Source organism: Polyodon spathula, chromosome 18, assembly GCF_017654505.1.
Source record: "Polyodon spathula isolate WHYD16114869_AA chromosome 18, ASM1765450v1, whole genome shotgun sequence".
NCBI lineage: Eukaryota > Metazoa > Chordata > Actinopteri > Acipenseriformes > Polyodontidae > Polyodon > Polyodon spathula.
Genome location: NC_054551.1, coordinates 31,521,051 through 31,533,040, shown reverse-complemented (window position 1 = coordinate 31,533,040; position 11,990 = coordinate 31,521,051).

Genomic DNA, 11,990 nt, shown 5'->3' with positions numbered 1-11,990 from the left:
CATGATGCATTTCTGCATGTAAACAGGTAATGATTAAAAAAAAAAAAAAAAAAAAAAAAAACATTTCCATGCTCTAACATATCAAGAGTAAGAAATGGGCTAATGCTCAAACTCATTCTCAATTCCTTGGACTCAATCATTGGATATGGTACTCATTGACAGCTCAGACTAGTAGGTTTCCATGGGAGACCTGAGCGCCATTGTTAGCAGCTCTGCGGCAGTGCTCACAAGTCACATGACTCCAAACTGTCTGCAGCACAACCTCCAACGTTGATAGCAATATGCCTACAACATTTTTTTTTTCAATCAGCGAAAACGAGAGCATTAAACAGATTACGGTATCTGACTGAAATATAAATCCATTTAATTTGTTATAGTCTCACATATAAATTATAACCAAAAGGGTTACATATTTCAAAATAAACCAACCAGGCCCACTGTAGAATCAATAGTAGTAGTACAAATATGTATGTGATGAAATGTATTGCTTTACTTTATCCTGTAAACTATTAGCACTGCTATTTTGTTCAATATAAAATGTACCTACATTTTTAGTAGGCGAAGAAAAAGTATGAACCATATCGAATCAGGGTATGGTTATACATGTGTAAACAGAACAATTCTAATCAGTTAAAATAAATACATGCCATCCATTTCAAAATATCAGGTCCTTCATATAAGTATGTTTTACTCATATTTCTTCCATGTGCCGTGAGTATGAGTATGTTTTCACGGTTGTAATCTAGGAGGTTATACTGTAGCAAAATAACGCTGAGTTGTATGTATTGGCCAACACAACACCACGCGAAAGATCGTTAAGTCACGTAGCACAATCTTCCGAGGACAAACAAGAGAAGCAGGCGGTAGAACTACTTGATAGTTGTAAATATGATTTTAAAAAAATCTAAACATGATGTTAATTTATAAACGTAATACTCATTCGAGTAAATATAATTGTAATGTCTTCGTTTAATTAACTTTAAAAAACACGCACTGCATAAATGTCAAAACAATAACGTAGCAACGTAGAATCAACAAGAGAAGGGCAGCTAGATGTCAGTTAACGTAGGTTATAACACTACTAGGACACATTTTTATATTGGATTTGTCATATTTTGTGCTTTTTCACAACCCTTTTTTATCAAATGGAAACTCTTCATCTGTATTTGTAACATACCATCTATAAAGACATTTTTTGAGAAGTGTTGTCACATTCCCCAATGTTTATCGGTAATCGTTTATAGCCTATTAATTGCCAGGTTATTAGGTCAGGAAGACAGTATTCAAGGACCGTAATTCATTACAAATGGGGATGAACGATTGACGATATTTAGCCGCCTTTGTAATGCGTTATTGCAGCATTATAGGAATGACATCTTTGAATTCTAAGCACAGCACCTGATTATGTGTTATCTATGCTCTGTTTTTTTTTTGTTTTGTTTTTGTTTTTGTGTTTTTTTTCTTGGAAGGCTTGGTTGAAGATGCAGGCATCAATTCAATAGGAAACAAGATTTACACAGAGGGGGTGCATTTCATTTGGGATTCGAGATTATTCCAAAACTAATCCTGCCCCTTTAGCACTAATACGTCTTTTTGTATTGACAGATAGTAGAGAATTGTGCTTTAAGTATTTGGAGCTAAATCGATCATTGATTAATAACAGCATGGTGCTAGTTTGATTTTGGTAGCTAGTGGTTTCCGTTTAGAAGCCACTTCAAAAATGTTTTTGTTTGTTTGTTTTTTTTTTTTGGGGGGGGGGGGGGGGTTGTTTTTTTTTTAATGTGTTTAGGAAAACAGAAGTTGTAAACTCCAAGTTGTATTTTATTATTTCAGTAAGATAAATGTATTCTTACTTGCCAGCTAAAACCACCAATGTCATTCTTAAATGGGAATTGTATTGTACTGAGGCTTGAAAACATAGGATCTCAACTATATGAAGGTAATCATTACAGTGCCGTTTCCCACATGACTGTGTTGAAATCTGTGCTTGTTCGGTGTATTGATTTTTTTTTTTTTTTTTTTTTTTTTCAGATGGCAGTACGGTGGATATAACTTTATTAGCAATGTTTGAACCTGAAGATTACACATTGACTTTGGATTTTTTTTTTTTTTTTTTTTGTTTGAAAGACCAGTTGTTCAGAAAATGTGAGTAGTAGTAGTAGTAGTTTCTGTTCAAGTTTATAAATCTGCATATAAATGCAAACAGTTATTTTGGAAACCTTAGAACATCATTAAATATTTGCATTACAATACTTTGTAGCAAATTTGGTATGTTAGCAAACTAAAAAGGTGCTCTCTGGGTACAGGATAGAGGATCCCACTTTATCTGACTAACTATTTGGAATCACAAAGCACTTATATTTCTACATTTCACTTGTGACTCAGCTTTTGTCATTCAGCACTTTGAAGTCAAAACTTTCATGGTTTAAAATTGTACAATTGCCTGTTAGCTTCACAAAACCAAGGTCAATAGGTCAATCACAAAATGTAAAATGATATGCTAGTTTTCCTCTGCACTGTCAATTTCTGAAATACCAGCTACTCTGGTCTAAAGGATTAAGTCGTGTGTCATCGTGTCCCCCCCCCCCTTCTCCTCCCCCTTCCCCCTCCCCCCTCCCCACTGTGAGCGTTGTGCGGTCGTGAATCACTATCACACGCCAGCAATAACTAGAGGGTAAATTGAGTGTATGAGCTGATAACAGTCTTCATAGTACATAAAATCGACTGATTGTGGAGTATCAATGATTTTTATGCTAGCGAAAGAGATCTGACTATATATATATATATATATATATATATATATATATATATATATATATATAAGTGTTTTTTTCTTTTTTAAAGTCAGACTTTCACTGAGTAAAATGTATTTTAAAATTATTTAATTGGGATAACTCGCAATGTGGTGTCATGGGATCCTAAACTAAGAACACAAGTTAATAAGCCATATCATTAGCAGTGCAATATTACCTTTGTTTCTCATTATCTTGCTGATGTTGTGGCACCAATGAGATTGTATAAGTTTATAATGCTGACATCGCTCCCATTATAGTTAAATAATGCCTTCAATAGATTTCAAAATGAACAATAACAAACTTAATACCTATAAAATTGATGCTATATCCTGTTTTTTTTTTCCACTCTCATGTGGTCAGAATGGTCTTGGAAAACTTGTCAGTAGCTTAAGTCTGCATTTATGCTTTAATTATTGCCTCAATGAGTTGTAAAATGTTAATGTATCACATTGATGAAGGTTATTTGCTGTTGTAGGTTTCCAGTCAGTTAAAATTAAGTTTAGGCCCCCCAGGTTTAAAATATCCTATCCTTTCTTTTTGATTAATGAGTCCAGAGTGACAAGGTGGCAGGCATGTTTCACAGGGAAAGGGGAGGAGCTTGTTTGCCTACTGTTAAAATGTATTTTGGTGAGTGCAAACAAACAAGGCCTGTTTTCAAACAAAGAGTACAGGCTAAACTATGAAAGAAAACAGATACTACATATGTATTAATTATATTTCATTGAAAACAATTAACAGGATTGGGGGACATAGCAGCTTTTAATTGAAATAAAATAGATTAAGATACCAGAGATGACAGGCACATGTTATAGTTACCAAGTGACTCAAGTAATGACTAGTTTGGTTGTAGTTTGACTTAGAGAGGAAGCAGCAACACTCATCTTTTTTTGCTAAAATAACTCAATGTAGAGTTCAATGGTTATTGGTTATTGGTTATTTGTGTCTGTGCTATGGTAATCTTTCAGCATTTTCTACCGAGAGACCAAAAAGATTCACCAGCACCCCCCCCCCCCCCCCCCCCCCCCCCATTGAAAAAAACAACATAAAGAGAGAATTCCTTTCAACAAAAATATAATCTTCAGAATGATGAAATATATGAAATTGGTTTAGAAGCTGCCAGCATTAATTGCCAACAAATGCTCAGAAATGAAAGTTCATGTCGACAGTTCTGTGCATTATCTGTTGTGGATAAGGGGCTACATAATGCTGTATGCAGATACTGTGTAGACAATACAAGATAAGAGCATGGTAGCCAGTATTTGCCTATTATTGTGTTAATAAAGTATTATGCTTGGGTTATGTGTATACAGGTAAGTAAGTACAAAGACTTGGCCAAGATCTGTTCAACAATTTAAAACTTATAAATATCCACACAGATCTTCATACTAGTGAAGAGTTTACAAAAAACAACCTATAAAAGGAATTACAAGGGTGTACAAAAAAATGGTTTAAAGTTGAGTAATAATGGCATTGTGATATTCTGTGGAGATGTACTGTACTTAAAGGGGAACTACTACACCCAACAGGGAATTACCAGACTCTTGCTCTTTAAAACATTGAAATTACAATGATCAAAGTTCTTTAATAGCAAACGTGTGGATGTATTTCTGGCATATTTATATTTATAAAGTAAGTCATAAAAATATATACTCTAAGTCATCAGGTTTAGAAACTAGCGAGCAAAGTGATAGTTCTAATGTCACATTGTCTAAGTTTATAGAGGATGAATTTGTGAAAACCGTTGAGAACATTCAGAGCCCCTTGCATGGCTCAGTTCTTAGAACTGTTCAGCACGTTTGATTCTGCCACTGCAAAATACCAACAAACTACAAAAACAGCTCATGTCCTTCCTTTAAGACCACAACCTCTTAACGTACAAGGTGAGATCTGACTAACCGTTTAAAAGTTTCACCAAAATGCATATATTTATTGTAATGCACTTGTAGAATACATCATTGCTGGTGAGAAATCAGATGTGCATCGGGTACCCACATTTGATTTTCAGTCTCCCAAGTCTCCCAAAAGAATATGAAATCTCCCAGAATTTCTAATGCTGTTTGTGTCTTCTGTTTATATATATATATATATATATATATATATATATATATATATATATATATATATATATATATATATATATATATATATATATATATATCATCTGTCATTTATTTCATTCCTTCAGGTACTGCAGGCCATGTTTCTCCATCTTCACACACTCTTTTTTTTTTTTTTCTGATGCTGTATACTCAAGGCTAAGCTCCTGCCTGGAGCCACAGTGTTGGAACATGACAGAAAAGTACATAATAATTTATAAAGCGAGATACTGAAAACCTGAGGAGATTTGGTTAGATGGGGAGAAGATTTGTGTTAAGAAATAAAAGAGGTCTTCTTAAATGATGCCATATTAGTCTGTTTATTTTCGGTTGTACTAGCCTCGACTTTCATCTTTCAAATGTGTTATTGTTTGTATAATCGAATTGTCTGTTATGCTTGTGGGTATTCCGTTTGTTCTGATTTTTATTTGTATACATGGTTGTGTTTTTAAAATAAACATGTTATAACCCAGTAGAGACAGTACTGTGGTAAATTATAGAGTTATACAAATACTAATACTATGCCTGATCTCACATACATTTTCAAGTATGCTGCTGTTGTATGCAGCCAAGTTGAAACAGATTATACTGAAACAGTAAAGTATGGTAGATAGATAATTAGCAGTACACTTTTTTTGATATTTCTGAATGCAGTACTACCACAGCTGCTACCATTGTAAGTTGCAGTGAGAGCCAATGCCAGTAGATGGCATGCACCATCTATTAATATCACTGGTGTGTGTAATATAATATTTCTTAGCAGTGAAGTTTTGTACCTGCTGTCATGTCACCCATAATGTTATTTTAATATGTAACGTGATTTATCTCTGCACATATTCTCTGTAATTTAAAATTTAAACGTCAGTAAACATGGCATACTAAATGCATTAATATTCTTTGGAATATTCAAGGAAACGGAGAGATAATTGTTTGGTACAGTTGGTTCAACTCTTTCACTTTTTTCAGTGGAAAAGACTACAGAAGAGACTATTTAATTGTCTCTGTTTTTGCTCTTGCTGTTTAATTGGCAAGCTTATTTATTTTACACAAGATTAGTCATTTTTAATATCTTTCAAAATTACTATTTATTGCAACTGATACCAATAATAATTTTTTCTTAGTACTTTTAGTATGTTGTAAAAGATCCAACACATGGAGCAACTCTCAAGGTTGTCAGTAGAATGAAAACCATGCATGCCTTCCTGTCATTATGGTGATATTCTTGTTTATTTTGTGTTTTATAAGATCATCTGTAAATTACCCTTTCCAAATGGGAAGACAGAAATGAATGCTTCCACCAAATCATCTTGTCATCCTTGAATACATTTTGTTCTTTATTAACGACTAGCAGTCTTCCACGACATATGCAGTTTAACTGTTGAAGCTTAGTTAAGTGTTAAAGCAGCTATGAAGAACTTCCACTTTGGTATATGTAGTATCCATAACTATTTGGTGCCTAATACACTCAACTGTGTACATTTATAATTCCTTCAATGTGCTCATGTCACACAATAGATACCTGTTGCACATAAAGTGAAATATTTTTTCCTTTTAAAGTTGAGTTTGCTTGGGAGTGTGTGAGTTACTGTCCCTCACAGAATAAGTTAGGTGTTGTTATTTCTGTAAAAATGGGAGACAGCATATAAACAAGTTTACATTATAAAATAAGTTCTGGACATAGTAGCATAATCAAGTTTTCAAAAAGTATCATATGAGCATGCTGAGAAAGTACTTTGGGCATTGCAGGGTTAATGAACTATAGTACCTTGCTTGCTGTTAGTTTAAATAACATGTTATTATTGGATTGTTTTAGATTTCAGATTGACTGTAAGATAGCACTGAGCCAGCTACATGTTTGGAAATGGATGAAACTCATAGGCCGGTGAAACTTCGCAAATTAGTTATTGGATTTCATTATTTATTTATTCCCTGTAAATGATTGGAAGAGCGGGCAAGAAATTCCATCAAGAAATATGTTCTTTCCTACTTTTAAAATAGTATTGATGCTGCCAACTAAATTATTGCACAGTAATAATTCAGAACAGTATAGGTAAAAACCTGTTATCCAATGTTATCCTCATCCATTCGTTTGGCTTGGTAACAATGGGTGAGCTTATCAATTTTAAGCCAACATTTTGTTGTATGTTTCTAAAACTCCATTCGTATCAAAGCAACTTGAGAAGATCTTTAGGTGGACAACATTTAATTGACCAACCATCTAACTAATTTTAAGTTTTAAGACATACCATTTTAAAGAATAATAGCTTTAGACCCAACACAACACATTTAAATCATTTTGGTTTTAGATCAATCTAAATAGTAGAGCATGTTCCTTCACAGCAGAGGCTGCGCTATGTTATAGCCAGTTAGGTATTTTATTGCTAGTAAAAGTTAAGAAGTAGAAGCAATTGTCTACAACCTCACAACATTCTCACTAACAGAAAGAGCATGGCTTAAAAACGTGACATAAAAAAAAAAAACTAAACTCATTATTTCAAACTGGCCTTTTTTTATAAAGAGCAGTTATGACTGTTTTAAATTCTTGAGTAGGCGCCTATTTCTACACTTTATTTCTACTGGCAGTTCAGGTTTTTCACCAAGGCCACCATATTTTTGTAATTAACAGACGTATTGGTCAGCCTCCTTGTGCTGATAGCTTGTGTTTCAATAAAGTTTTCTGCTGATGTTGGCAAGTGTTTCTGAATTAAAATCCATTCTTGGCACAATGTGTAACTATTTTGTTTAAACCAAAAGCCAACATGTGGAATGCAATGGATTTAGAAATGCTATTTAGTGGGTTTTTGGAAGGCCAACTTGGAGGCAGTCGTCAGGGCTTCATACATAATGAGCTGTTACATTGGTTTTTACCACTTTCTTTGGTCACATATACTTTTTGAGTATCTGTTTTGGCAGTTACTGTGATTAATGTTAAAGGAGAAGTAATTGCTATAGGCTATCACAGTATAAGATGGTGAAGTTGGAGTTCCCTCTCATTGTTCAACTCTTTCTCTACATTTTGAATTCTGATAATAATACCTTGTATTTATAGTGTTGCCAACTGAGTACTTTTTACAGCTTCCTTCAGTAATGTTCTCTAATTAAAAGTGTTTATGTTTTGTTTTCAGGCACCTCTTTCAGACACACTTTCATTGTTTTGTTTGTGTTTGGTAACAATTTACAGGTGTAACACTATCAACCACAATGGTAAATGCAGGGATTACAACTCATGCACGGGAACTGGAGATGGTATTGTTGTTAAATTAAAATACATATGGTATTTGTTTGTATAGTATACCGAGTGAGTCAGAGGGGACCCCCGGCCACATTATCCTTGTGCAGCGCATATTCTACCTCACCATGTGAGGTGCTGTGCTTCTTTCGCTTGGTATGTGGCCTGCTTTACGCTCTCAGTGCCCAAGTCCCAGACTAACCCATCTCTCTCTGTCTCTGAGGCCGTGACTCACCCCATTCGAGGGCAGCACCAGACCAGTCGGAACCCTTTACTATCTCTCCTTTCAGGTCCTAATGCAACTGGACTATTCATATCACCCCTAGAGGCGCCTCTGCCAAACAGAGCCCTTTTATATGTTTTCAGATCCCCAGGAACATGACCTTAGACAAGGAATAATAAACTATGCTATATAACCTTCAGTTAATTGGGTTCTGTTTCTTCTTAAAAATGTTACACTGACATATATGGAAATAAACCAGCATCTTCACACTCCAGAGCAAATGAAACAGAACTGTCTACATCAAATGGGATGTTTGATTTCTTTACAAAGCAGAATAATGTGAAGAGTGCTTTGGAGGTCACTGGCATGTACTGTAGTATGCAGATGTTTTCTGAAAAGGAGATGTCATAATGAGTATTACTATTCAGTTATGAATTATCTAAGCATAAAGTTAGAAACACCCTCACGTGTTTACTTCCTAGTTAGATGTTATCAATAAACTTGTCCAATTATTTGTGGATGTTCAATGGTAGCTTGCCTCAATTAAATAAATGCTTATTCTTTAATGTAGTAGGTATACAGGTTTATCATACAAATTATGTTAATGAGCTAATAACCTATACTCTTAAAAATGTTAACAAAAAACTGCAACATTAGTTATTACAAACATTACAATTTATATAAATCTGTTTTGCAGGCATGCAGAGGAAGACAAATCAAATGATGTGAATGCATTCCTTGGAATATTTTATGGAATATTTTAACATGTTTGACTTTTTTAAATGGAATTGTTTGAAACTGCACAGTTGCCAACATTGTTCAAAACATTTTAATTATACACTACAATTAAACTGCGTATTCAAGTATACTGCGTGTGTTTAAAATTGCTGATTGATTGATTTATATTACACTGTGCACCTGACAGAGGTAATCAGAGGTAATGTGCATATCAATTTTCATGTTTCAGGAAGCTTTCCTTACTACACTTTGCAAATCATTTATTAGAATGTAACAGAGAGCCATTGTGATGTTATTATTATTATTATTATTATTATTATTATTATTATTATTATTATTACTATATATTACGAAAAATTCATCTTAATAAGTAGAAACATTTAATCATCTTTGTAAATTCTTTAGCTAATGATCTCACATCCTTCTACTCTATCTGAAATATATTTAAAAGCTAAATGTATACAATGTAGTAATCAAAATCAATAAATAAAGTGTATGTTCTGTTCTTTGTTGATTGATGATTTATATATATATATATATATATATATATATATATATATATATATATATATATATATATATATATATATATATATTATATAATTTTTGTTCCTGGGTAGTAAGTGTTATTTCCTAATTGCTTATGCCTCAAAAGTATAGAAAATGGCCGTTATTCCCCACAAACTTTGCTTTTGTGACCAGGACAGTGATATTTTGAAATGTACCTATTTCCAATGAGAAAACGGTCTTTTCGTTCACATAAAGTCAGAAAAAAACAACATATGAATCCAAATTAACATGCATTTATACTAAAGTAATACAAAAATGACTACAAAAGACTTAGAAGTGAGTAGTTTTTCGGAATTTACGATTATACTGTAAATCACTTTCACGAATCAGCACCCAAATGTAGTCTCCCATCATGTTATCGTTATACTGTCCATGGTAGCGGCGTTCAAAGTCCAGTATATCCTGGTGGAAGCGCTCGCCTTGCTCCTCCGAGTACGCTCCCATGTTCTCCTTGAATTTATCAAGATGAGCATCAAGGATATGGACTTTGAGGGACATCTTACAGCCCATTGTGCCATAGTTCTTCACCAGAGTCTCAACCAGCTCCACATAGTTTTCAGCCTTGTGATTGCCCAGGAAGCCCCGAACCACTGCGACAGAGCTGTTCCAAGCCGCTTTCTCCTTACTAGTGAGCTTCTTGGGGAATTCATTGCACTCCAGGATCTTCTTTATCTGTGGTCCGACGAAGACACCGGCTTTGACCTTTGCCTCAGACAGCTTAGGGAAGAAGTCTTGAAGGTACTTGAAGGCTGCCGACTCCTTATCTGAGCTCTGATAAATTGTTTCATAAGGCCCAATTTGATGTGCAGTGGTGGCATCAGCACCTTCCGGGCGTCCACCAGTGGCTCCCACTTGACGTTGTTCTTCCCCACAGAGAACTCGGTCCGCTGTGGCCAGTCCCGCCTGTGGTGGTGCACCTTGGTGTCCCTGCTGTCCCAAAGGCAAAGATAGCAGGGAAACTTGGTAAAACCACCTTGGAGACCCATCAAGAATGCTACCATTGCAGCCTCTTGATGCCATCTCAGAAAAATACAGATATGTATCCATTTAGGCAGCTGGAACTAAACTGAACTGGTGGGTTTAAGGCCCCTGTATTTAACTACTATTTATGTTACTGGAAAGTTCTAGAAAGTTCTAGAAGTTACTCCAAGTTTGCTCAGCACTGAATCTATCTGGAATGTTCTGGAAAATAGGTAAATTTCAAAATATCACTGTCCTGGTCACAAAAGCAAAGTTTGTGGGGAATAATAGCCATTTTATATACTTTTGAGGCATAAGCAATTAGGAAATAACACTTACTACCCAGGAACCAAAAAAAAAAAAAAAAAAATTGTTACACCCTGTAATTACAGTCATATTGTTTTCTTTTGGGTTTTTTTTGTTTTTGTTTTTTTGGGGGGTGGACAGTGGACGACACAGATATTGTTTGTTCACTGAACTACATTTAAAATAGAACCCTTGCTCCATCATCATAACCTGGTCCAGGTGTCTCTATGTGAGCTTACCATTTTGTTTTTATAAACTGTACACATACAGGTTACAAATTCAAGGATCAGGACAGAAACTGTTTTTTTGACAGAAGGTACTGTATTATGATATTTGCCCTATACATACTAATTTGTGACGTCACTGCTCTATATGATATTTCTGTGCTGGCTTGGTTAATTGGCAAAGTACAGATAAGCACATATTTCAATATTCATGCTCTTCGCTTCTACTGCACTCTTCACAGACCACAATAAATGCATACATTTGACTAGACTCCCCCAGAAAGTTAACATGCCTGAGGAATAAAATCAGTTTAATACAACTATAGCAACTACATTCTTACTTTAGAAGTTTTATATATATGTTTTATCTTTCCTCTTGAGATTTGTTGCTTTAGCACTTTGCCCATTTTTCAACACGTGCAGCAAGCTGTGGATTATCTGAAGGGCAAAAGAGAATTTATTTGCAACATGTTAAAGATTTGTTAAAACTATTTCCCTCTGTGTATATACATTTACCATGTTCTCTATTTCCATGATCAATTTGCAAGTTGGAATTTTTTATACAGTAACAGGGCACTGGTACGGGATACGTGCATTTATATTGTATTTTATTTTATACCGTTCCGTACATCTGTTTTCTATCATTTCCGCCGATGCTTTCCTATGACTCATACGGAAATAATGTGTTGTTGCAGAGACTGGATTATATTCAAGTCTGGACGAGCCACGTTGTACCGCCTACTGTTACACGTATCCATGGAAACCACTGTGTCCAGGATCTGAATTAATTACCTGATGATGCCGAAAGTGACGCACCGATGGTACTTTGATGATAGTACTGTATTCAGA